This window comes from Pseudorca crassidens, chromosome 13, assembly GCF_039906515.1.
Source record: "Pseudorca crassidens isolate mPseCra1 chromosome 13, mPseCra1.hap1, whole genome shotgun sequence".
Taxonomy (NCBI): Eukaryota; Metazoa; Chordata; class Mammalia; order Artiodactyla; family Delphinidae; genus Pseudorca; species Pseudorca crassidens.
Genome location: NC_090308.1, coordinates 57,329,919 through 57,357,781, shown reverse-complemented (window position 1 = coordinate 57,357,781; position 27,863 = coordinate 57,329,919). Strand labels below are relative to the sequence as shown.

The following is a 27,863-nucleotide window of genomic DNA, read 5'->3' as shown; positions in this document are numbered from 1 at the left end:
CTTTGCTTTCAGAGAACAATGCCTGTATAGTTCAAGCCAGTGGGACTTCACATTGTAGAGCTGAAGATCAGCTTGCTCTAGCCCCCGGTCAAGGTGAAATCAGAGTCCTGTGTCTGTCAGCCTGCCTTCAATGTTCCCCAAAGTCTCGCATAGTCTGTTTAGGGAGGGTTAATCTTTAAACAACAACAACAACAACAATAGAACAAAACCCCAAATAGAGCAAAACAAAGCCAAAAACCTCCTTGAATTCTGAATGTACTGCAAAAAGAGAAGATTCTATTTTTTCTATTCTATGTATTCTTAAAGAAAAATTTTATGCAAAAGAGGAAACATCACTATAGATAATAACTAAAGCAGAATTCACAAACTCAGATGCCTTCAGATGACAGATATGTGACTTACAAAGGTGAAGCCCCAAGGAATAATACAAGCAAGGGGTGAGCTCTGAGGGAACCGGTGAGTGTGTGTCCTACTTAAAGATGTTCGGTTCAAACTTTCGAAAACCACCTTGTGGGCTATAACCCACAGTCTGGGAGTTTGGGATTTGCAAACTAAGACGATGCCCTTAAATCAGGCATATGATCATAAATATTACCTGAGGTCTGGTTAAATGCAAGAGTCCCAAGTCTATCCCCAGGACTTCTAAACCAGAATCTTGAAGAAAACGTCCTGGGAATCTATCTGTCTATCTATCTATCTATCCATCTACCTTCCTACCTACTATTTATTTATCTACTACCCAGATGGTACTTGGTTGGGAAATCTTGGGACACTCTGAAGTTCAATGTATAGTCTGGTGCTCTATAACCAAATGCAGAGCTATTAGACTGGGGGAGAGGAGTGCTGAATGATGGGCTCACTTGGGATGAGTGTTAAGAGAGGACAGTGAGGTCAGGGAGGACATCCTGAGTGGAGAGATGTTCATGCCATGAATGGCTGGAAGGCAGTCAAGGAGAGTGGTTAGGGCTATGGTGAGATCCTGCATGTGAGCCGGTGGGTTTACTAAGATTTCCACAGTCACAGCAACTGATTTGAGATGTTTGGAAACCTGATAAGTGGAAGTGTCTTTAAAATGTGTTTTGTCCCTGTAGGAAACATGTGCTTGGGAGCTTTGCTGATAGACCAATTGCTTTTTGAATGCCTCAGTTGTCATAAGGTCTATCTGCCATTTTTCTGGATCAAAAGATTCCAGAAGTTGTCTAATTTTTATTTTTCATTTATAAAGGTCACTGGCAATAGATCACTTGATCTGCCAACTTTTGAAGGCAAAATAAAATTCCATCTTGAAAAATCGATGACCTTCTCTTGCCTTACTGAAATGTCATGTAGGTGTTAAGACCACGATTAAAAATGCCCCTACTACAACTTGGCATATCAAAGGTAGAACAATTGTTAAGCTATAGTCACATGTCACTTTGCTGCAGAAAAATAAAGTAAGCCCATGATAAATGGAAGAATCAAACAAATGTAGCATGGTAAATAAAAATATTAAAAATCCTTGTTTTATAGGTTTCATACAGTACATAAATACAGATATTGGCTGATCAAGCTTGAAAAGTTCAACATTTTGTTTTGACAAGGACTTAAACATTAGATAGTGGAAATAGAGTTAGAGAGATTCAAGCTCTGGTTTATTGTTACTAATGAGTAATTGATAATGTTTGTAACAATATGGTGATTAATAATGTTACTCCCCTTTTTGTTAATTATAAGAGCTACGGCTATTGAACACTAAGTGTAAGTCAGCTATTGTTGTAGTCACTTTAATATTTCTCTCTCTTTTTTTTTTTTATAGAAACTGTCAGGGTAGGTATTATTACTTCCATTTTATAGAGGAGAACTGTGACTCAGAAGGGTAGAGCTAGGGTTTATAACAATCCACCTGACCCCAAAGCTCATGTTTTTACCAACCGACTGCCGAAATCAGCAAGTAATTTATTAATTGCCCACTATGAGCAAGGCACTGTGCAAGTGTCAAAGTATAAAATAAGATTCTGGGAATATGAATATGAGTGATGACAAATAACCCAAAGTGCCATACAAAAGCTATGCAAGCCATACAGACAATAAATGATGGGAAAAGTCAGTGGAGGGAGTTATCACCGAGGAGTAAAGACAGACTTCACTGACTCATTCTGGAGAGAAAGGCAGAATTTGGACAAGTGAAAAGACCAAAGGGGTGAGTGGGGCTGTGATGTGGCTTTTGAGGATTAACCTGAGTGCGGTGGGAGAATAGATTTTTCCTTCTGGAGCAGGTTATGCTCCAGAGTGGGGAGATGCTCGAGGGAGTTTGTTCCTACAGCCTCCTTCCCATGTCCACGTCATGGGCTGATGATGATCTGGAAAAGTGAAAATGGAAAAAAAGAGATGTGGAGGGCTTCCCTGGTGGCGCAGTGGTTGGGAGTCCGCCTGCCGATGCAGGGGACACGGGTTCGTGCCCCAGTCCGGGAGGATTCCGCGTGCCGTGGAGCGGCTGGGCCCATGGGCCATGGCCGCTGGGCCTGCGCGTCTGGAGCCTGTGCTCCGCAATGGGAGAGGCCACAGCGGTGAGAGGCCCGCGTACCGCAAAAAAAAAAAAAAAGAGATGTGGAAATATAAAATTATAAGCCTCGTATACTTTACCCCAGCCTTGTCTAGAAAATATATTAGAGCAGAAACGAAGATCCTTAGTTAATGGCTGTAAATGAAGAACCTCAGACAAATGAGACTGTGGGCTTCTTGGGAGAACAAGCACACAGCTAGCCATAATATATTGTCAGATAAGAACAATATTAGTGATTTTTGCACACTTGTCACTAAAAAGTTTAAATGTGGTCAATATTTATTTGTATCCCATCACTATAAAGTTATATTTCTCTCTAAACTTCTTTTATAATCAGACGAAAGAGCTTTCTTGTAACAAAGATTTTTAAATAGTTCTCCAAACTGTTGACATATAACCTTTAGACTAGAATGTTTGTTATAAGAAATGACATTTACTAGAACATTGTTATATAAAATTGTGTTCACTTGGGTTTTATTCATCACCTTTGCTATTTATTAATTTACTGTGGCATTACTAGCTTTGATAAACTCTACCTGGATAAAAGCCCTGTGATAATTCTCTTAAAAACAGGCAGAGAGCTGAAGGCATTTATTCCCCTTGAAAATGAATTCACAAGTAAAATCCAGTGTCTTTCAGACTGACTTTCAATCACAACTCAGAATTTGTTGTCAGGGTAGATTCCAAAGACCTAGGAAGGGTGCATGACTAGGGTGTGTGATCAACTGACTCCTGAGCAGAATATGCTCTGAGAGAGTTTTCTGTGTGTGTTAGCACGTCCCAAGATCTTTATCCACATACCTGAGGCAGAATGAACTGAGTCGGGACTTTTGGGTTCTGGTCCTGACTGCTCAACTCATCAATGTGGGTAAACCTTTGGATAAACCTTTGGATAAATATTGTAATATCTTGAAGAGATTTCTGAGGCCCAATGAAGTTCTAAAATGCCATAATTCATTGATTCTTTCCTTTTCTTCGGACTGATAGAATATATTTGCAGCATGGTTGTTTGGGGGTTGAGAGCAGCCCACTGCCCTGAAACAGTGCAACTAACTGGCGCTTACAGAGAATGAGACGATGATTCTGTCACCATGCTCTAACGGATTGCTTTCAAATATATCTGACAGTTCAAAGGAAGGCATTAATTGGTTCTCAAAGTCATAACGTAATCTCTGATTCCTCAGGCAACAGTACTGTGCGTTGCTGTATTTTAAAACGAGGCGGGCAAAAAGATGTCTTTGGAAAATGTAGCACTGTCATTTTTATCAAATTAAAAAAAATTTTTTTTTGTAGTATTAGATTTACCAACTGAACGTTTCATGCTCAACTCCAAACACATTTAGGCTTGGTTTCAATAGTTTCAGGGCCCACATGTGTCTCAGAGATAACTTAATACCATATTTCATTTAATGTTCGCTCACACGGTCTGATTTTGCCACACTTCCAAGTTAGCGTTCTAAATTGATTCAGAAGAATTAATCTTCAAACACTCTTGCCTCTTTCTGCCAGCTGGTCGCTTTGTAGGTTCTTTGGAAGATATTGGGTTGGTAAAAAATAAAGGTCATACTTTGTTAAGTGGTTATCCTATCATCAGAAGATCAAAACAGACTAGTCAATTTTCAGATCCATCAATTGAATCTACTTTGGTATAAATGTGCAATATGATAGCTATCTGAGAGTTATAAAACTAAGGAATAATTTATTTGGTTAAAGTTTCTTGTAAAAATGATTGTTTCTTATAGTATTTAGGACAGGCTATGTAATCAGCATGGTGTGTTTAGATACATTTGTAAGATAAAGTTTTGCTCTGCTGGAAAAAGAATCCTTCTAAATCATCATGAGTAGAAGATGCTTAGCATTAAGCATTCAGCATGGGTATTCTTCTCTTTTCTCTTTCTTTAGTCAGAACTACCATGCTATGTCATGTGGAAAAAATGTTCAAGATCTTAATGGCACTCTAAGTGGCTCCTTTGAAGTGATTGAATACCTTTCTTTTAGTGGAAAAAAGTTAGCATGAAGAATAATTCATTAATTTGCCACCAGCAAGTTCCTCCTGTCATACTATTGCATATAATGGGAAATATGAACACTTGTACTCGGATGCCAAATTTTCCTCAGAGAAAGGATTGGGAAGTGATATAGTAAGGGCAGGCTTAAGGAAATGTGCCTGTCCCTGATTCTATAAAAATTTCATAGAAGTCCTATGAATTTGAACTAAACATTTACTTTGTAAATTAATAAAATATGAGGAATAAATGGGGGAAGATGAGCAATGAGGGTAAATATTGCCTGTATTAATTAGGTCCAGTCAGGAAAACAGAAACCACTTTAGGTACTTCAAGTAGAAAGGAATTAATTCAGGGAGTTGGCTACAATTCCAAGTTAGAAGGATGGGAAGCAAATCAGAAAAGAGCATGTTACCCAGAGATCAGCTGCCGCCCCTGTTACTGCTACTGCAGCTGCTGCTGTTGGAACCCCGATGCTGAACTGCTGCTGCTAATTCCAGAGATACTTACTACCGGGAGGTAAGAAGAGATGAGGCATCCTGGTTGAGCATCCAAAGATCCACGGGTGAGGCGTGTGAGCAGTGGGTTGGGAGAGTGCTCTGATGATGGACTAGGGCAGGACAGCTCTGTATTTCTTGTAGATGAGAAGTGCTCAAGGAGGTAGACTTAATGGTGACTGAGACATAATACATTTTTACCCAGAGGTGTTGAATCAAGGATGTTGGCCACCTCAAGAATTTGGGAAATAGATTTGGATGTGGTAATCAGGATGTTCTGTTTCACCATCGTGGAATAGTTATATTTCCTTTAGTTACAAAATGCAAGCCCTCTCACGTACCCAAAGTCTAATCTTTTCTTGGAGTTTCTCTTTTTATATGATTCAAAGCGTGACATGACTCACTGGTTTATGAATTAGTCCTTCTTATTCATCTGCTGCAACGGTTCAGGAGAGAAGAAACTCCAACGCATCCTTGGAGACCAACAAACACATCTTTGAAGTCCTCATAACTGACTGGGCAGCCCTGCCTGTTGGTCCCTTCTGCCTCTAGTACTGTTTTCTATGGAAATCTCTCCTTTCTGGACTATTCCTTTTTCTGTTTTATCCCATATATTGGTCCTGAAAAAATTGGGCAAACACCACATATCCCTGCTCCCACTCTGGTAGAACTGGACCTAATACATTGGCGTCAGAGATAAATGCTATGAAATTGAACCCTTCCTTTCGTATTTTTTGGAGGAGGCTGAAAGGCAGCTCTATGTAGAACAAAGGAATCAGCCATTTAAACTGGCCTGACTAATTAGTTAAGCCAAATAACTACTTGTTTATTTTACCTTTGACTAAATTGACCAGATATTTGACAGAACTGAATGATAAATTAAGTAAAAATGGCCACTGCAACACATAACTTTATTCTCCCCATTTGTTACTTGAAAAGTCTTTTTATCGTAACCAGTGAATTACTGGAAACTGGTTTGGAAACAATTTGCTTTGTCCGAGAAGATAACCAGCAGAGCTTAATATTTTTCCAAAGAGTCATCCAAGATCTAGGGACTGGCTTGAAACGCAGGTCATTGGTACCTACATTTTCTTTATACCCTTCGCTTATTTTTCACTTCTTATCAACTCTTCTAAGTGCAATCTTTTCCCAGTATTTGCCCCCCATAATGTCTGTGTCTTCCTTCTGTTTTTGCCTGGCTCTACAGTTGTATTGGGTGCTTATCTGCAGGGCCTATCTATGAGCACCTAGATCTGTTCCTCATTACTTTGGTGGTGGGGGAACAGGACTTTGGGTCTACCACTATAGGAAGTAGGAGCAATCCTATTCCCATGACACCCAATTAATAAGCTCTTTCTTTTGTGCAGTTAGTGGGGTTGGTTGTAGCCTTTAAGGTCCATCACAATTGAAGGAATTATGGAAAAATGCTGTGTGTGTTTAATTGTGTTCCATAAGCATACTACCATACAGTCAAATGATCACATTCTGTCCGCCCCCACAAGTCTCTTAGGAATTGTCAGAGTGTCTATGTGATTTGAGGAAAACTTCCAGCTTCATTTGGACTAGTCCGCAGGATGGAGTTAGCTGTACTTGATGAGTCTTACAGTTATTCAATAAAGTTCGTAACTTACCATGAGACTGCACAATCAGATGCATGGCAGTGATAGGCTGGGATTTATTGTTGACACAGTATGTGATATTACACAAAGAAGATAGGGAGGGGAGGTGCAGGGCTTCAGGTCCTGTATTTTTGCTGTAAGCAGCTTTGTTTTAGACATCTTTGCTGCAAACATTGTTGCCACATAACTAATTGGCTGTAAGTCAGTTTTGCCGTGGAAGATAAAATAACCGTTGACAGTTTTTGGTTTGACAGTTTGGTTTCAACTGGTTGAAATGAGTTAGCATTTGTTCAAGTTAGTGACGTTATTAATGGCTTCACTGAAGCTGACAGATGACGATGACTTGCCCCAAGAGTTGGTTTCTTATTTTGAAACATACTACGTTGGAGGAGAAAGAGGCCAAGGTCCTCAAAGTTGAACCCACATTTTCCATAGAACTTTGGATGCCTATCAATGGACATATGACAATATGCCAAGAACAAAAGACAATGTATAGGCTTTCACAGCACAACACAGAGCTCAGGTACAAATACACATCCTAGGATTTGGAAACTGATACCTCTCTTAATGAAGGAAGACATTTTAGCGAAAAAAGAAAAAGCATCATGTTGAACCAGGAGACAAGTCAACAAGCAAAAAAAAAAAAAAAAGTACAATACATTGGGTTTTGGTGATAGGGACAAAATCTTTTCTTAAATAAATGAGAATCTATCATTATCTATCATCAATCTATCTATTCTCTTAACTATTTAATCTATAAAAGAATGTCTTTCAAATATATTTCCTTTTGGCCTAGAATAAGAAATACATTTTATATCACACACTGCTGTATGCATGTGGGCACAGCACACACACATGTATATACAACTGTGCTGTTTTCTAGTAACCAAGGGGAAAAAAAGAGGAAAAGCAACTGGTCAAGAGCTGCTGACCTGGTTTCATGGCTCTCTGGTTATGTGTGACCAGTAGCTTGAAAATACTATTAGTACATATCCTAAATAAACAAGTAAGCATTAAAAAGTCTGTACACCAAAACCCTTTATAAAAATACTTTAAAGCAAAGCACAAGACTCAGAGAAGTGTTTAACTAGAGCAGAGTTCTTTTCTGTAGGGACCCAGAGATGGTAGTAAGTTCACCCTAATTCAACACTGCCTCCTCTATGAGGTTTCTGATTGAATTGTCCTCTCTTTATTGCTGTGAGTGACGTAGAAATTAACAGCCTAATTCCTGTATCTAGTCTCTATGTTATTTTTTGACAAACAACAAGGAGATTATTTTAAAATAAGTATTTAAAGAGACTGAAGTTATTTCGTATGTGTTTTTGCATCCACATGCACGTTTGTACATGAGAAGATAACCACACACTCAGTTCTGCCTGCCCCACCCCCTTCCATTGCTCTCTAGGAATTTAGACGACGGTCTTTTTTCTCAGTCACGGTCTTGGGAGTATTTAGACATTTGCTTGTGTTGGCAATGGGACATTTCCCCAAGTCAAAAAAGGGAATCTCTCTGCCTATTTGCTCAGCTTTGTTAAAATGACTAGCCAGATTTGTGGAAATAGCGTTATCTTATACCTTAGTGGTCACCTACACAGAAACTAGCTACTAATTTCCCCAAGTTAGGGGGTCTAAACACTCGTGCAGCTCATACTTTACTACATGCTTTTTGTAACTTAAATTCTGCCTTCATTTTTCAGGAGCGCTCTGTATTCAAAATCTCACACTGTTTCACAAACCTTTCAGCAAGAATCTGTAAGAGCAGTGACATGCTGTTTTGATTATGTCTCAGCTCATCCATTTAAGAAGGCTGAAAAGTTGTTTCAGCGGATTTCCTGCAGGTGTATCTGATTACCTTGTTCTCTATTGTTTCAGTAAGATAAATGGAAAACTCAGATCTTCATGAAATAAGGGCTGGAGGGAGAAATTGTGCAATGAATTGTCTTAAGAAGCAGAGTTCCCCCTCCCTAGAAAAGTTTAATCATAGACTTGCTGGTTGCTGTTGGAGAGATATTTTGGAGAGGATGCTGATGTAGGGCTGAAAGGTTTATATGCTTGTAAGGTCTTGTCCAGTTGAGAAATTTTCAAAGTCTAGATTATGTGACAAGACAGACATAGGATCTATTGAATTTTCAATGACATTCACATGGGCTGGCATCCATGTAAGGCTGGCCCCCAATGTTCTAAGTTATCACTGGTAAAGTTTGGGTCCATCCTGACAGCAACTTCAGAAAAGTTTGTGCCGAAGTTATTCTTCAGCTTAAGATCTTCAGTCACTATTCTTTAGCCCAGGGGTCCCCAGCCCCTGGGCCACGGACCAGTAGCGGTCCATGGCCTGTTAGGAACCCGGCTGCACAGCAGGAGGTGAGTGGGGAGCGAGCAAGTGAAGCTTCATCTGTACTTACAGCCGCTCCCCATCGCTCGCGTTACCGCCTGAGCTCCACCTCCTGTCAGATCAGTGGCGGCATTAAATTCTCATAGGAGCGCAACCCCTACTGTGAACTGCTCATGTGAGGGATCTAGTTTGCACTCTCCTTATGAGAATCTAATGCCTGATGATCTGAGGTGGAGCTGAGGCAGTGATGCTAGCGCTGGGGAGCGGCTGCAAATACAGATTATCATTAGCAGAGAGGTTTGACTGCACAGAGATCACAATCAATTGCTTGCAGACGTATCAAAACCCTAACAGTGAGTGGCAAGTGAAAACAAGCTCAGGGCTCCCACTGATTCTGCATTATGATGAGTTGTATAATTATTTTATTATATATTACAATGTAATAATAATAGAAATAAAGTGCACAATAAATGTGATGTGCTTGAATCATCCCAAAACCATCCCCCTGGCCGTCGGTCCATGGAAAAATTGTCTTCCATGAAACTGGTCCCTGGTGCTAAAAAGGTTGGGGAGTGCTGCTTTAGCCTATTCTTCCTTTTCACGGAATGTCAAACTCTGGATTTGAAGAAAAGTTATTAAAGTTTAAAGATTGGGGAATCCTGTTGGTCTCAGACACGAACATTCTTTGAAGAACTTCTAACGATTCTTAAGCATTCTGGAATCACAGATCCTACCCAGAAAAGTGCACACTAAATCTTATAGGCTCAGAGGATTACCCCCAAATTAAGCATCCTTGTAAGAAAAAATGTATCCTCTCCAAAGTCTCACATTCTCACATCTTAGGGACTGGCAGAACACACCAGTTAGTCTTCAAGTTATTCTTATGAGGCACTGAATCTCTTTGTGGAAATTAAGCATATTAACAGATGTAAAATAGATAACTAATAAGGACTTACTGTATAGCACAGGGAACTCTACTCAATACTCTGTAATGACCTATATGGGAAAATAATCTAAAAAAGAGTGGATATATGTATATGTATAACTGATCCACTTTGCTGTATACCTGAAACTATTATAATAGTTTCACAACACAACATTTAAAATCAACTATACTCAAATAAAAGAAAATTTTTTAAAAAAGCCTCTACCACTTAAAAAGAACACATTAAGGGAAGTAATAAATACTCTCCCCCACCCAACAATAGGGGTGAATTATGTTTACACTGAAAATCATCTCAGAGTTGAAAAGGAGTTCATAAAGCATAAAAGCAACAGAAGAAATCACTTACAGAAGTGTAAATAGAAATAGAATAAAAGAAAGTAAAAAGGCCAATGGGTGACTACATAAAAGTGAAAGATGGTTCACCAAAGAACACCATAAACAAGATTAAAAGGAAAATGAGAAATTAGGGGAAAATAATTGCAATAAACATTTAGGATGTAAATGGCTTTTAGAAGTCAGCAAGAAAAACATTAAAAACCAATGTAACGAAAGGTCAAAGTATATGAAAATACCATTCTTTCTACAGCAGTTGTTGAGTGATTATAATGCAGCAGACATGGGGGATCTTGGGACAAACACCTCTGTCCTCAAGGAGCTCAATTCACAATAAATGAAAAACAAATGGGCAATTAACACGTGAAAAATGCCTAACTTCACTTCATAATCAAAAAAATCACAAAACCATTCAGAAACAACTTTGGCCTGTCATATTAGCAGAGACAAAAATAATATTACTGAATATTATGAAGGAGATGGGAAACAGATAGATGCTCTTACCTATTGCAGGTAGGAGGTTTCATGGTGGCAAGTTTTCGGAAAGTATCTTTGTAGCACGTGTTAAGAGTTTTCAAAAGTAAGTAAACTTTTTTGATCTATTTGTTTTCTTCTACACATGTGTTCCAAAAAAAGTAGTTAAAAATTCAGACAAATACACACAAAGTCCATTGCAGTATTAATTACAATCTCAAAAAACTGGGAGTAACCTAAATTCTATTTAAAAATATATACTACTGTCCAAATTGTAAGATAACATACATACATAGAAAAAACTAATATAGAAAAATTATATTTTACTTTATTTTTTGTTTCATCATTTCTAAATTTTCTACTTATATTATTTTTCTAATGTTATTATAATAAAATATCAGTGATAATTATCTTGGACTACTGAATTTGGGATCATTTTTATTTTCTTCTAAAGAAAATTACTTGTTTTTCAAAATCTCTACAATGAGCATTTTTATATCTCTTATAAACTTAGAGAAAAACTAAATAATATTTAAAAACACATCTTGACTGCAAGAATGTATTTAAATCATCAAATTATCATAATTCTAGGGAAGCAAGAAAGAACTTATTTATGTACAGAAGATACCAGGTAGAACCAGCTGTCTTTAGAAACTGTGATTATTTGCTTGACAACATTTATGGGATTTTGATTTATTGAAAAAAAAAAAAGACAGAACTGAGTATTTTCCACTTGATACCTGATGTAATTGTATAATTCTGAAAAGGTTATACTTTGAACCTTCAAATGATCTTAAAATGTAATAGGCATTTTTGAAGTTTAGAAATTGGTTTACGGGGTGCAAGCTTTAAGTTAAGTACTTGTATTCTTATTAAATATCATTCTCATAGATTCACAGTAAGGCATTTGAAACAACATTAAATCTTTTAATCTCTTTTTTAAAAATATTTTTCACATTAAATCTTGAGGAGTGCAAATCAGTTACCTTTTAGAAAAACCTTGCTAAGACCTAACTAAACATAAAATGTCTGCAAGTACCTTAACACACAAGTGATCTGCCAGTGCTTTATTACTACATTCAAATAAAGAAATGAATTCTTGCTTTTTCTTGACTATACAAAGCATGTGGATGAGCTTCTTGGGTTGGCAATATTCTGCGTATTATCACACATTGATGCCAGGAGGGAAACACATTCTTGAGGACACAAAAGTTTACATTTGGAACCCTCTCAGTTCTAAATTCTGCCATACGTATCTCTTCCTTTAGTTCTAATTTGGATCCTTTCATTATAATAAAACTATAATCATAAAAAGAAATGAAGAGGTTTAAAGCGATTTGTAAGCCATCTCAATCACAAAAATCTTCTTATAGTTTATTTGAGAAACCTTCCTATTTGTTAACCTCTAGATATGTATCTTTCCACACTATGACTATGGATATAAATACAAATATATATACACATAACACATGCACACAGATACACGTACAGACACACACATACACACATACCCTACATTCCTTCAAGTATTCTCCTTTCTCATAAATTACTTCATTTATTTATTCCATCAATTGAATGTTTCTTAAATACCTGTAATGTGATATATACTTAAGCACCACCAGTACCAAGATGAGTCAGACACATCTAAGGGGCTTACAGTGTCTGAGGAGCTCACAAAGTAGTGGGTGAGACAAATACACAAATGCTTTTGCTGGTTATGCTATAGTAAAGGAGCCACAGAGTAGTAAGTACCAACACAGGGATGATTAATTTGGCTTGCTTTGACAAACACATGAAAGGATGCTCAACATCACTAATCATTAGAGAAATGCAAACCAAAACTACAATGAGGTATCACCTCACACCAGTCAGAATGGCCATCATCAAAAAATCTACAAACAATAAATGCTGGAGAGGGTGTGGAGAAAAGGGAACCCTCTTGCACTGTTGGTGGGAACGTAAATTGATACAGCCACTATGGAGAACTGTATGGAGGTTCCTTAAAAAACTAAAAATAGAGCTACCATGTGACCCAGCAATCCCACTACTGGGCATATACCCTGAGAAAACCATAATTCAAAAAGAGTCATGTACCACAATGTTCACTGTAAGTCTATTTACATAGCCAGGACATGGAAGCAACCTAGGTGTCCATCGACAGATGAATGGATAAAGAAGATGTGGCACATATATACAATGCAATATTTCTCACCCATAAAAAGAAATGAAATTGAGTTATCTGTAGTGAGGTGGATGGACCTACAGTCTGTCATACAGAGTGAAGTAAGTCAGAAAGAAAAAAGCAAATACCGTATGCTAACACATATATTTGGAATCTAAAAAAAAAAATGGTTCTGAGGAACCTAGAGGCAGGACAGGAATAAAGACGCAGACGTAGAGAATGGACTTGAGGACACGGGGAGGGGGAAGGCTAGGCTGGGATGAAGAGAGTGGCATGGACATATATACACTACCAAATGTAAAATAGATAGCTAGTGGGAAGCAGCCGCATAGCACAGGGAGATCAGCTCGGTGCTCTGTGACCACCTAGAGGGGTGGGATAGGGAGGGTGGGAGGGAGACGCAAGAGGGAGGGGATATGGGGATATATGTATACATATAGCTGATTCACTTTGTTATAAAGCAGAAACTAACACACCATTGTAAAGCAATTATACTCCAATAAAGATGTTAAAAGGTAAAAAAAGAATATCGCGACAGGAGAAGTAACCTAACTCTGTATGTTTAAGTATTTAAAAGTGTAAATTGTTAGATACTCTAAAAACAAAAACAAAATAGCACTGTTGCTTTTATGCTTTCATTTCTTTTTGTTATAAAAAAATTACTAGCTATTTATATATAATTAATTTATTTTGCATTGGAGAATATTTTAATTGTTTTGTTTTTGGGTCCCAGTGAAGTTCCTTTATGATAGAACAAATTCTTACATTATCTGAATTTTTATGATGAGTGTGTATTACTTTTATAATCAGGAAATAAAAATAACTTCGGATTCAAAAATAAGAGATTATGATCAACTAAGGTACACAGACTATTTCTATTTGTTTCTCTTTGTAAAGGGCCCAAAATAAATGTTAGCCAATCAGGCACTTAATCTCTTTTAAAATTTAAGAAGGTAGCAGGAATAAAAGAAGGACGATATAGAAAATAAATAAATAAATAAATAAAAACAGCTATATTGAGATATAATTTTAAAAATTTGGCTTGCTTCGGGGTGAATGTATAAAGAAATAACATTTAAATTGGGTCTAAAGAGTGGAAGTTTGTGAGGTGGAAGGGAAAATGGTTTCTAGGTAGAAGGAATCCATACACATAAAAAAGCATGGATTTGTGAACGTCTACTCCATGTGTAGGACTGATCAAATGAATTCCAAGCGGGGAATGGCTGCTGGGGTTCGATGTTGAAGGGCCTTGTACCCCAGGCTCTATTTAAAGTCTCAGTCTCAGTGACCTGGGACCATGACCATTATCAAGCCCTTCAAGGCCAGAGGTCATCTTGTTATCTGCCTGATCAGTTATCCCAGAGTATTCTGTTTAGGTATGCAAATAAGGCCCCTCTGGTGCAGAAGGCAACCCTCCATTCCTGCTGAAGAAGCCCATTTGTCTCTTCAGGTGTACTTCACTCAGAATCAAATAGTAAACAATACCCAGAGTGCTTGATAAGACCTTTGCCTTTGCAATGCCCTAGGAAACCCAAGCTCTGCTAATCGGCAGCGGCAGTGGCAGCGAACACCTACTCAGGCTGGCAACTGGGTCAAAATGTTAATTACTCCCCAAAAGCCACGGTTTTTTTTTTTCTCTCTTCATTTGCTCTTTCACCTCTTCAGAGACTAATGGAGTTTGAATTTTCCTTACTGCTGAGACTACTATGATGTTAAAAATAAGTTAGCCCTTTGCCTGTCTCCCGGGCACCTAAGATCTCAGGCTTCCTTGGCTTCTCTCTCTTTCCAAGTTAATTATATTCAGTGTGAGCTTGAATTTTCAAATCCATCTGTTTTCTTCATCTCTGTAGACAATTTATTTATATCTACTCTTTTAAGTAAAAAAGAGATAGAACAACAGTTTCCTCATACTTTAAACCTTTTGAGTTCAATGCAATAACTGTCTCTTTAGAATAAAATCAATGGGAGAGAAATTATTTCACAGCTGCTCTGTGTCTAAGCATTGACGAAAGTGTTAGCATTTTTAATGCTAGCTGGATCGTAAACTTTGCAAGGGCAGGAAAATGTTTTGCTTGTCAATCTATATCTGAAACTTAGTATATTACTTGGAATATGCTACATGCTCAATAAATATTTATAGAATGAAGGAAGAAAGGAAGGAATCAAGATTCATAATAACTGTAACACTTCAGAGACTCACAATTGTTTTTATCACCAAGGACCAGTTTATTAATTTTTACTTTCTTGGATGCCATTTCAGTTACCTGTTGCTGCAGACCAAATCGCCCCAAAGCTAATGGTTTAAAACATCAACGATTTATTATTTTCCACAATTCTGTGGATTGATTGGGTGATTTCTCTGTTGTTTTCACCTGGGTCACTCATGTAACTATAAATGCTGGATAGTCATCTGGGCTGTTAGGTCCAAGATGGTCTCGCTCGCTTCTGGCAGTTGGTGTTGGCTACCAGCTGGAGTGCCTCAGTTCTCCTCCAGGTGACCTCTCATCCTCCACTAAGCTGGACTGGCTTCCTTACACAGTGCAGGATTCCAAGAGGGCAATGGTGGAAGCTTCAAGGCCTCTTGAGGTCTAGACTTTGGAAAGTTTTTCCTCTAAGATTCAGTACAAGGCAACGATGCCCACTCTTGCCAGTTCTGTTCAATGTAGTACTGAAAGTCCTAGCCAGAGCAATTAGGCAAGATAAAGAAATAAAAGGCAACCAAATTGGAAAGGGAGGAGTAAAATTATTTCTTTTGACAGATGACATGATCATATATGTAGAAATCCTAAAGACTCAACAAAAAACCATTAGAACTGTTAAATGAATTCAGTAGTCTCAGGATACAAAATCAACATACAAGAATCAGTGAAATTTCTATGCACTAACAACAAACTATCTGAAGAAATTAAGAAAACAATCCCATTTACAATACCAACTAAAAGAATAAAATAAGAATAAATTTAACCAAAGAGGTAAAAGGCTTGTATACTGAAAATCATAAAACATTGATGAAGGATATTAAAGGAAACACAGATAAATGGAAACATATCCTATGTTCACGGATTGAAAAGAGTAATAGTGTTAAAATGTCCATACTACCAATGTGATCTATATATTCAATGCAATCCCTGTCAAAATCCCAATGACATTCTTCACAGAAATAGAAAAAACAATCTTGAAATTCATATGGAAATACAGAGGATCCCAAATAGCTAAGGCAATCTTGAACAAGAAGAACAAAGCTGGAGGCATCATAATTACTGATTTCAAAATATATGAAAAGCTACAGTATTCAAAACAGTCTGGTACTTGTATAAAGACAGATGCATAGACCAATGAAACAGAATAGAGAACCCAGAAATAAATCCATGCATTTATGGTCAACTGATTTTTGACAAGGCACCAAGAACACACAATGGGGAAAGGAGAGCCTCTTCAATAAATAGTACTGGAAAAACTGGATGACCACATGCAGAAGAATGTAATTGGGCTCTTATCTCACACCATATACAAAAATCAACTCAAAATGGATTATAGATTTAAACGTAAGACCTGAAACTGTAAAGCTACAAGAAGGAAACATATGGGAAAGTTATCTTGACATTGGCCTTGGCATTACGTTCATGGATATGACATCAAAAGCACAGGTAATCAAAGCAAAAACAGACAATTTGGGTTTCATAAAATTAAAATGCTTCTGCAAAGCAAATAAAAACAACCCCCCACCCCCAAAACAGTCAATAGAGAGAAGAAACAACCTATTAAATGAGAGAAAATATTTTCAAACCATGTATCTAATGAGGGATTAATGTCCAAAATATATAAGGAACTCAGACAACTCAAATAACCCAATTAAAAAACAAACAAAGGACCTTAATAGACATTTCTCCAAAGAAGACTTACAAAAAACCAAGAGAAAGGAAAAGTTGCTCATCATCATTAGTCGTCAGGGAAATGCGAATCAAAATCACAATGAGATATCACTTCAAACTTGTTAGAATGGCTGTTATTGAAAAGGCAAAAGATGTGTTGGCAAGAATGCGGAGAAAAGGGAACCCTTGTGCACTGTTGGTGGGAATGTAAATTGGTCCAGACATTATGGAAAGCAGTATGGTGATTCTTCAAAGTATTAAAAATAGAACTGCCATATGATTCATCAATCCCACTTCTGAGTATATATCCAAAAGAAATGAAGTACCCAGTATACTTAAATTTATTAGCAAAAGATAGATATTTGCTTTGAATGTTTTTTCAGAGAAATAGCAAATGTATTCAGTTTTGTAAATTAAGAAAAACAACACATTTTATTTAAGGTGGTACAGAAACAACTGTATTCTCAGTAAAAATCAGGCAGTATTTTAGAAATTTTTTTTGCTTTTGATTAGGGAGAGACTTTACACTTTTCAATAGGTTTCTGATAGAAAAGAATACCTTTAAAGCTGTATCCCAGAATTACATTCCCAATAATAGTATGATGAAGCCCAGGATAGCTTTGCATCCTCAAGAAATGCAAAGCTTCATTTTTAGGATGCAATGTCAAGTTTTTCAGGTGTTAAGGTAGCAAGTACTTGTGGCTTTGTTGCTATAGAAATACAATTTATTTCAAAATTATTCACAGTTTTTTCTGTGCCTGAAAAAAAGTAAAACATTTTGTGAGATGTTTAATCAATTTTGATCCTTTTATATGATTCATTTATGTGTTTGGATTGGGCGTTTATTAGTAGCGAGGAAATCATTTGGTGGTGAATGCTTTCATTGCGTGATAGAGATGAGTACATTTAATCTTAGAAGAAAATGCATCAACGAATTGTCAATATTGTCTTTTTGCTCAATTCTGTGATGTGCATTTTCCCACGTTACTGTTTCTGAAATTAGGTACATCTTACTAGTAATGTGAGTGTTTAATGCTGTATTTTAGTTTCCCATAGGCAGTTGTTAAATCAATGGTGCACTTTACAATCAATTGTATTTTAGAGTTGAAGAATCACTGTAGATTTTTCTCTGGTTCACCCAAGAAGGTAGAGCTGATCTACAGGAAACACAGGAGACACTGGATATTCAGTTCTTGAGACTGGGTGATGTCTTAGGCAATTAAGAAAAAATTTCAGTGGAGCTCAGCATGGGGGGTAAATTGTGCTGTAAAAGCATATTAAATGATAAATTTACAAACACCAGAAATCACAATACCATTTTAGCTTAGTGTTTTGAATGGACTATAGCTGTGTCTGAGCTAATTGCTGAAAGGGCAAAGGAAACATTTGCTACTATCCCTGTTGGGTGAAGTCATATCTGTAGGCTGTTCCTAACGTTAGGCTAGAAGAAACTAAATTCTAAATTCTTCGCATAGAGAGATGTCAACAAAAAACTGGGGAGAGCAAAAGAAAATATTGTTAAGTTCTACATTTTGCTTTGGGCTCATTCCATTGAACTCTTTGAAGTGAATGGAAAATTAATCTCTGCCATCCTGACAAGAAGTCCAAGGCAATTAGGAAGAATCAGTTATTTTTTTTAAAGTCTACAACTTTGAAAACATAGTTCAATTCAATCTCGATTTACTCACTAAAGTCTCAGCAATTTGTTAAGGCTATTCAGTATCAACATTAATTTTCTTACAAGTTGTAAGAAAAACTCAAGGCCAGTTTCTTGCTCCTCGCATTAGGTACAGGTCTCTGGACACACATTGGACTGTGTTAAAAATAATTTGATCTAACTGGGGTTCATTTTATAATCTCTAAAATGTCTTTCAGGTCCAAGGTTCCATGATCCCTGTGGCTCATACCTTTTAAAAGTGGTAATTCCTGGGACTTCAGGTGTAATACAAGTGGCTAGATTTCTGAGAATCTGGTGTGATGAGTGCCTTCAGATGATTAGCCTTATTTAGGACATATTTTACTAATTCTTTTTTTTTTTTTTTTTTTTTTTTTTGTGGTACGCGGGCCTCTCCCGTTGCGGAGCACAGGCTCCGGACGCGCAGGCTCAGTGGCCATGGCTCACGGGCCCAGCCACTGCTCCGCGGCATGTGGGATCTTCCCTGACCGGGGCACGAAGCCGTGTCCCCTGCATCGGCAGGCAGACTCTCAACCACTGTGCCACCAGGGAAGCCCCTACTAATTCTTTTTTAATTTATAATATTAAAAGAAAATTTTAATTTATTTTTGGCTGTGTTGGGTCTTCGTTGCTGTGGGCGGCTTTCTCTAGTTGCAGTGAGCAGGGGCTATTCTTCGTTGCGGTGCGTGGGCTTCTCATTGTAGTGGCTTCTCTTGGTGCGGAGCATGGGCTCTAGGTGGACGGGCTTCAGTAGTTGTGGCATGCAGGCTCAGTAGTTGTGGCTCTCAGGCTCTACAGTGCAGGCTCGGTAGTTGTGGCACACAGGCTAAGTTGCTCCACGGCATGTGGGATCTTCCCGAACCAGGCCTCGAACCCGTGTCCCCTGCATTGGCAGACGGATTCTTAACCACCTCACCACCAGGGAAGTCCCTTTACTAATTCTTTTTTTTTAAATTTAACATCTTTATTGGAGTATAATTGCTTTACAGTGTTGTGTTAGTTTCTGCTGTATAACAAAATTAATCAGCTATATGCATACGAATATCCCCATACCCCCTCCCTCTTGTATCTCCTTCCCACCCTCCTCATCCCACCCCCTAGGTGGTCGCAAAGCACCAAGCTGATCTCCCTGTGCCATGCAGCTGCTTCCCACTAGCTATCTATTTTACATTTGGTAGTGGATATATGTCCATGCCACTCTCTCACTTCATCCCAGCTGACTCTTCCCCCTCCCCGTGTCCTCAAGTCCATTCTCTACGTCTGTGTCTTTATTCCTTTCTTGCACCTAGGTCCATCAGAACCATTTTTTTTTTTTTTTTAGATTCCATATATATGTGTTAGCATACAGTATTTGTTTTCCTCTTTCTGACTTACTTCACTCTGTATGACAGACTCAAGGTCCAGGCCACCTCACTACAAATAACTCAATTTCGTTTCTTTTTATGGCTGAGTAATATTGCATTGTATATATGTGCCACATCTTCTTTATCCATTCATCTGTCGATGGACACTTAGGTTGCTTCCATGTCCTGGCTATGGTAAATAGTGCTGCAATGAACATTGTGGTACATGACTCTTTTTGAATTATGGTTTTCTCAGGGTATATGACCAGTAGTGGGATTGCTGGGTCATATGGTAGTTCTACTTTTAGGTTTTTAAGGAACCTCCATACTGTTCTCCATAGTGGCTGTATCAATTCATATTCCCACCAACAGTGCCAGAGGGTTCCCTTTTCTCCACACCTTCTCCAGCATTTATTGTTTGTAGATTTTTTCATGATGACCATTCTGGCTGGTGTGAGGTGATACCTCATTGTAGTTCTGATTTGCATTTCTCTAATAATTAGTGATGTTGAGCCTCTTTTCAAGTGTTTGTTGGCAATCTGTATGTCTTTGAAGAAATGTCTATTTAGGTCTTATGCCCAGTTTTGGATTGGGTTGGTTTTTTTTTAATGTTGAGCTGCATGAGCTGTTGTATATTTTGGAGATTAATCCTTTGTCGGTTGCTTCATTTGAAAATATTTTCTCCCATTCTGAGGGTTGTCTTTTGGTCTTGTTTATGGTTTCCTTTGCTGTGCAAAAGCTTTTAAGTTTCATTATGTCCATTTGTTTATTTTTGTTTTTATTTCCATTTCATTAGGAGGTGGGTCAAAAGGATCTTACTGTGATTTAGGTCATAGAGTGTTCTACCTATGTTTTCCTCTAAGCGTTTTATAGTGTCTGGCCTTACATTTAGGTCTTTAATCCATTTTGAGTTTATTTTTTGTATATGGTGTTAGGAAGTGTTCTAATTTCATTCTTTTACATGTAGCTGTCCAGTTTTCCCAGCACCTCTTATTGAAGAGGCTGTATTTTCTCCATTGTATATTCTTGCCTCCTTTATCAAAGATAAGGTGACCATATGTGCGTGAGTTTATCTCTGGGTTTTCTATCTTTTTCCATTGATCTATATTTCTGTTTTTGTGCCAGTATCATACTGTCTTGATTACTGTAGCTTTGTAGTATAGTCTGAAGTCAGGGAGCCTGGTTCCTCCATCTCTGTTTTTCCTTCTCAAAATTGCTTTGACTATTTGGGGTCTTTTGTGTTTCCTACAAATTGTGAACTTTTTTGTTCTAGTTCTGTGAAAGATGCCATTGGTAATTTGATAAGGATTGCATTGAATCTGTAGATTGCTTTGGGTAGTATAGTCATTTTCACAATGTTGATTCTTCCTATCCAAGAACATAGTATATCTCTCCATCTGTTTGTATCATCTTTAATTTCTTTCATCGGTGTCTTATAGTTTTCTGCATACAGGTCTTTTGTCTCCTTAGGTAGGTTTATTCTTAGGTATTTTATTCTTTTTGTTGCAGTGCTAAATGGGAGTGTTTCCTTAAATTCTCTTTCAGATTTTTCATCATTAGTGTATAGTAATGCAAGAGATTTCTGTGCATTAATTTTGTTTCCTGCTACTCTACCAGATTCATTGATTAGCTCTAGTAGTTTTCTGGTAGCATCTTTAGGATTCTCTATGTAGAGTATCATGTCATCTGCAAACAGTGACAGTTTTACTTCTTCTTTTCAGATTTTGATTCCTTTTATTTCTTTTTCTTCTCTGATTGCTGTGGCTAAAACTTCCAAAACTATGTTGAATAAGAGTAGTGGGAGTGGACAACCTTGTCTTGTTCCTGATCTTAGAGGAAATGGTTTCAGTTTTTCACCATTGAGAACGATGTTGGCGCTGGGTTTGTCATATATGGCCTTTATTATGTTGAGTTAGGTTCCTTCTATGCCTACTTTCTGGAGAGTGTTTATCGTAAATGGGTGTTGAATTTTGTCAAAAGGTTTTTCTGCATCTATTGAGATGATCATATGGTTTTTATCCTTCAATTTGTTAATATGGTGTATCACATTGATTGATTTGAATATGTTGAAGAATCCTTGTATTCCTGGGATAAACCCCACTTGATCATGGTGTATGATCCTTTTAATGTGCTGTTGGATTCTGTTTGCTAGTATTTTGTGGAGGAGTTTTGCATCTGTGTTCATGAGAGATATTGCCCTGTAGTTTTCTTTTTTTGAGACATCTTTGTCTGGATTTGGTATCAGGGTGATGGTGGCCTCATAGAATGAGTTTGGGAATGTTCCTCCCTCTGCCATATTTTGGAAGAGTTTGAGAAGGAAAGGTGTTAGCTCTTCTGTAAATATTTGATAGAATTTGGCTATGAAGCCATCTGGTCCTGGGCTTTTGTTTGTTGAATGATTTTTAATCACAGTTTCAATTTCAGTGCTTGTGATTGGTTTGTTTATATTTTCTATTTTTTCCTGGTTCAGTCTTGGAAGATTGTGCTTTTCTAAGAATTTGTTAATTTCTTCCAGGTTGTCCATTTTATTGGCATATAGTTGCTTGTAGTAATCTCTCATGATCCTTTGTATTTCTGCAGTGTCAGTTGTTACTTCTCCTTTTTCATTTCTAATTCTGTTGATTTGAGTGTTCTCCCTTTTTTTCTTGTTGAGTCTGGCTAATGGTTTATCAATTTTGTTTATCTTCTCAAAGAACCACCAGCTTTTATTTTTATTGATCTTTGCTATCCTTTCCTTCATGTCTTTTTCATTTTTTTCTGATCTGATCTTTATGATTTCTTTCCTTCTGCTAACTTGGGTTTTTTTTTTTCTTCTTCTTCCTCTAATTGCTTTAGGTGTAAGGTTAGGTTGTTTATTTGAGGTTTTTCTTGTTTCTTGAGGTAGGATTGTATTGCCATAAAATTCCCTCTTAGAACTGCTTTTGCTGCATCCCATAGGTTTTGGGTCATCTTGTTTTCATTGTCATTTGTTTCTAGGTATTTTTTTATTTCCTCTTTGATTTCTTCAGTGATCTCTTGGTTATTTAGTAGTGTATTGTTTAGCCTCCATGTATTTGTATTTTTTACAGTTTTTTTTCCTGTAATTGATATGTAGTCTCATAGCGTTGTAGTCGGAAAAGATACTTGATATGATTTCAACTTTCTTAAATTTACCAAGGCTTGATTTGGTCTATCCTGGAGAATGTTCCATGTGCACTTGAGAAGAAAGTGTATTCTGTTGTTTTTGGATGGTATGTCCTATAAATATCAATTAAGTTCATCCTGTTTAATGTGTCATTTAAAGCTTGTGTTTCCTTATTCATTTTCATTTTGGATGGTCTGTCCCTTGGTGAAAGTGGGTTGTTAAAATCCCCTACTATGATTATATTACTGTCGATTTCCCCTTTTATGGTTGTTAGCATTTGCCTTATGTATTGAAGTGCTCCTATGTTGCGTGCATAAATATTTACAATTATTATATCTTCTTCTTGGGTTGTTCCCTTGATCATTATGTAGTGACCATCTTTGTCTCTTGTAATAGTCTTTATTTTAAAGTCTATTTTTTCTGATATGAGAATTGCTACTCCAGCTTTCTTTTGATTTCCATTTGCATGGAATATCTTCTTCCATCCCCTCACTTTCAGTCTGTATGTGTCCCTAGGTCTGAAGTGGATCTCCTGTAGACAGCATATATATGGGTCTTGTTTTTGTATCCATTCAGCCAGTCTATATCTTTTGGTTGGAGCATTTAATTCATTGACATTTAAGGTAGTTATCAATATATATGTTCCTATTACCATCTTCTTAATTGTTTTGGGTTTGTTATTGTTGGTCTTTTCCTTCTCTTGTGCTTCCTGCCTGGAGAAGTTCCTTTAGCATTTGTTGTAAAGCTGGTTTGGTGGTGCTGAATTCTCTTAACCGTTGCTTATCTGTAAAGGTTTTAATTTCTCCATCAAATCTGAATGAGATTCTTGCTGGGTAGAGTAATCTTGGTTGTAGGTTTTTCCCTTTCATCACTTTAAATATGTCCTGCCACTCCCTTCTGGCTTGCAGAGTTTCTGCTGAAAAATCAGCTGTTAACCTCATGGGGATTCTCTTTTATGTTATTTGTTGCTTTTCCTTTGCTGTTTTTAATATTTTTTCTTTGTATTTAATTTTTGATTGCTTGATTCATATGTGTCTCGGCGTGTTTCTCTTTGGGTTTATCCTGTATGGGACTCTCTGTGCTTCCTGGACTTGATGACTGTTTCTTTTCCCATGTTAGAGAAGTTTTTGACTATAATCTCTTCAAATATTTTCTCAGACACTTCCTTTTTCTCTTCTTCTTCTGGGACTCCTATAATTCGAATGTTGGTGCGTTTGATGTTGTCCTAGAGGTCTCTGAAACTCTCCTCAATTCTTTTCATTCTTTTTTCTTTATTCTGCTCCCTGGCAGTTATTTCTACCATTTTATCTTGCAGCTCACTTATCCGTTCTTCTGCCTCAGTTATTCTGTTATTTATTCCTTCTAGAGTGTTTTTAAGTTCAGTAATTGTGTAGTTCATCACTGTTTGCTCTTTAGCTCTTCTAGATCCTTGTTAAATGTTTCTTGTATTTGCTCCATCTGTTTCTGAGATTTTGGATCATCTTTACTATCATTAGTCTGAATTCTTTTTTAGGTAGACTGCCTATTTGATATTCATTTATTTGGTCTTGTAGGTTTTTACCTTGCTCCTTCATCTGCAACATATTTTTTTGTCATTTCTTTTTTTTTTTTTTTTTTTTGATGGTTGGTGCTGTATTCCTGTCTTACTGGTTGTTTGGCCTGAGATGTGCAGCACTGGAGTGTGCAGGCACTTAGATAGAGCTGGGTCTTGGTGCTGAGATGAGGACCTCGGGAGGCCTCATTCCAATTGATATTCTCTGGGGTCTGAGGTTCTCTGTTAGTCCAGCGGTTTGGATTCAGAGCTCCCACCACAGGATCTTGGGCCTGACCTCAAGCCTGGGAAACAAGATCCTGCAAGCTTCGTGGTGCGGTCAAAATAAAAAAAAAAGGAAGAAAGAAAGAAAACAAGGAACAGTACAATATCAAAGAATAAAAAATAAAATAGAAACATAAAAAATATATTAGGAAAAATAAAACTATAATTGAAACAACTGCAACAAGGTAAAATAAAACCACAACAGAAAAAAGAAGAAAAAAAAAAAAAGGTGGGGGGAACAGCCCAAAGGAGAGATCACTAACAAAGTATAAAGAATAAAATAAAATTAGAAAAATAAAAGATTTATTAGGAAAAAAGAAAATAAAAGAATCAACAACAATGAATCAACAAGGTAAAACAAAACCCCAATCTAAAAGAGGAAAAAAGAAAAGAAAAAAAAAAGTCTTGCCTATGGGGGCGGAGTGTAGGCAGGGGTGGAACTTAGGCAGGGTCAGGGTTTAGGGTGAGGTGGGACCTTCACAGGTTGGGGGGTGACGTTTGAGCATGGGGTGGGGGCCTGGGTTCAGGACCCACACAGCGGAACAGGCCCTGGGGGCGGGGCCTAGGTGGGGCGACGTTCAAGCGTGGGGTGGGGCCTCTGCTTAGGATCTGCACAGAAAGGGAGAGGCAGTGTGTGGAAAGGAGGGCGTCTGGAGTGTGGAGTTCCAGGGTTTGGAGGTAGGGCCCTGAGTGAGGGTGTGTGGGTGGGGTTTAGGCCCAGTGTGTTGGAGGGGGTCTCCATGTGTAAAGGTGGGGCCCTGAGTGGGGTTGTAGGCATGGGGCTTGGGTTCTGCACGGCAGAAGGGAGGCTCTGAGGGCAGAGATTAAGCCCCGGAGCCCAGCAGGCTCCCCGGTGCCTATGTGGACAGGGAAAACACTGGCCCCATTCCCTTACTTCACAGCCCTCCCCCACTGTCTCCCCCAGGGTCTCCCCCGCCCCGTTGAACACCTAACCATGGGTGGGTCCCACTGGGTGTAGGAGCGCCTCCCCTCCCCCAGCAGCCCCTCAGGGGTGCTAGTCACAGAGGTCCGGCCTTTACTTTTGCTCCCCCTTCCCTCCCTCCCGCTCCTTCAGGACCCGCGTGGCTGGAGGGGGCCTCGGTGGGCAGAGGGTCAGGCCTGGGATCTCAGCAGGTTCCTGGGGGTCCAAGTGGGCAGGGGAATCCTGGCCACGCTCCCTTTTGATCCTCTGCCCTCCCAGTGGTTCCCCAATTTCTCCCACCAGGCATGGAATCCCTTCCCTTCCCCTAGTCGCCCCTCAGGGACGTCAGTCGCATCCCACCTCCACTTTTCCTCCCCTTTTACTCCCCACATGCCCCACGTCCTACCCGGTCACTGGGTGTTCCTCCCATCCCTAGGTGTTTGTGGTCCCCCACAGGTGCCTGGTAGGTGCCCTAGTTGTGAGGAGATGCGAATTCTGCATCCTCCTGGTACGCCATCTTGATTCTGCTCCCCCTTTACTAATTCTTAGATCTTTAGTCTTTGTTCAGGAGAAAATATATTAAGGAAATATGAAATAGTATTATATAAGAAAACCTTAAGAATAGAAGCTACAGGGGCTTCCCTGGTGGCGCAGTGGTTGAGAGTCCGCCTGCCGATGCAGGGGACACGGGTTCGTGACCCGGTCCGGGAAGATCCCACATGCCGCAGAGCGGCTGGGCCCGTGAGCCATGGCTGCTGAGCCTGCGCGTCCGGAGCCTGTGCTCCGCAATGGGAGAGGCCACAACAGTGAGAGGCCCGCGTACCTCAAAAAAAAAAAAAAAAAAAAAGAATAGACGCTACAAGCTAGAAATAAATTAATATACAAGCAATTTTTATTCATTGATTTATATTAATCAATCAAAATTTAAATGAGTCACCTAAAATTGAATAAGCATAGAGGAGGGATACAGTTATGAGTTTACGTAATGAAAAATACTCAAGTATTAATTAGATATATGAAGCTGATCGTTAACTTCTCTTGAAAGTAAACATGTATACATATCATGAGCAAAAATACAAAACACATAGAGAATCTCTGACAAACCACCTCTGCAAATCTGCATATATATGCTTATGCATAGAAAAGCTATATAAAGGCACTAAAATAAACTTAATAGTCACCCTTTTTCTTTTATACTTTGATTAAAAGCTAACTTTTTTTACAACTCTTAATAAATATTAATTAAAATAATTCACTGACCAATTTATATACTGGAATTGTTTGAGGCCTATTGAAAATGTTATTTTAAAAATGTCTGTTGCTTTAAAACCATTTAAAATTTTAAAATCATAATATTTTCCGTATTAAAAAAGACAAAGAAGATAAACCCTTCAATTTCTCTTCAATTATCAAATAATAACTTCTGTTTATGACCCATCGTGTTGGGTCTTCAGATGTCAGGGTTATTCACTGAACCCTGACTGTTGTACCTTAGAGTAGCGAGAATGAAGGCCCCTGGAATTATAGCCATGGCACAGCTTTTGATGGAAACTATAAAGGAGCATACAGCCTCTGTGTGTAGCTCTGCAGACCTCAGTTACAGAACTGAAATATCTCAGATGTGCCCTGTCTCAGTTTGTAGTTCTCATGCTGTTTACACAACCTTTCATCCAGATACGAATTTTGATATTACCGTGTTCCAAAATGGTCTCTAAAAGATCTAGAACCAAATGCATTGGGTTAAAAGTCATTTGTCTTGACAACTGAGATATAAAAATGGAGATCAGGTTATTAGAAACCTGGTCTCTGTGACTCTTTTATATAAAGGGCTGATGAAAAATCAGTTTTATATGCCCATGAAGCAAGCAGTTTTATATATTTAGATGAGGGAGGTGGGTATACAGATTCATCCCCAAACAAAATAAAATATTTACCTTGTTGAGAATATAGACTCTAAAAGCATTTTTTCCTTACTATATCAAAGTGAATGTTTTATACAAGCCACAAAAGGAAAACACATAATGAACATCTGTGAAATTAAAAGCAAATTACTTTCTGCAGCCTTGACTAAACATCCACTGTATCCTAAAGAGAATGTGTCTGAGTGTACTTGACGTCCTGAAGAATACTATTATACTATTAAAATGCAGATGCTGGTTTCTATCATTTGTAGGTATGAG

The 27,863-nt window shown here is 38.1% G+C and overlaps 1 long non-coding RNA gene across 1 annotated transcript in view; it reads left to right on the top strand.

Moving 5' to 3' along the window:
• LOC137205026 (uncharacterized) overlaps positions 1–27,863 on the top strand; it is a 99,602-nt gene that overhangs the window by 44,614 nt on the left and 27,125 nt on the right. The gene's annotated exons all lie outside the window — the stretch shown is intronic.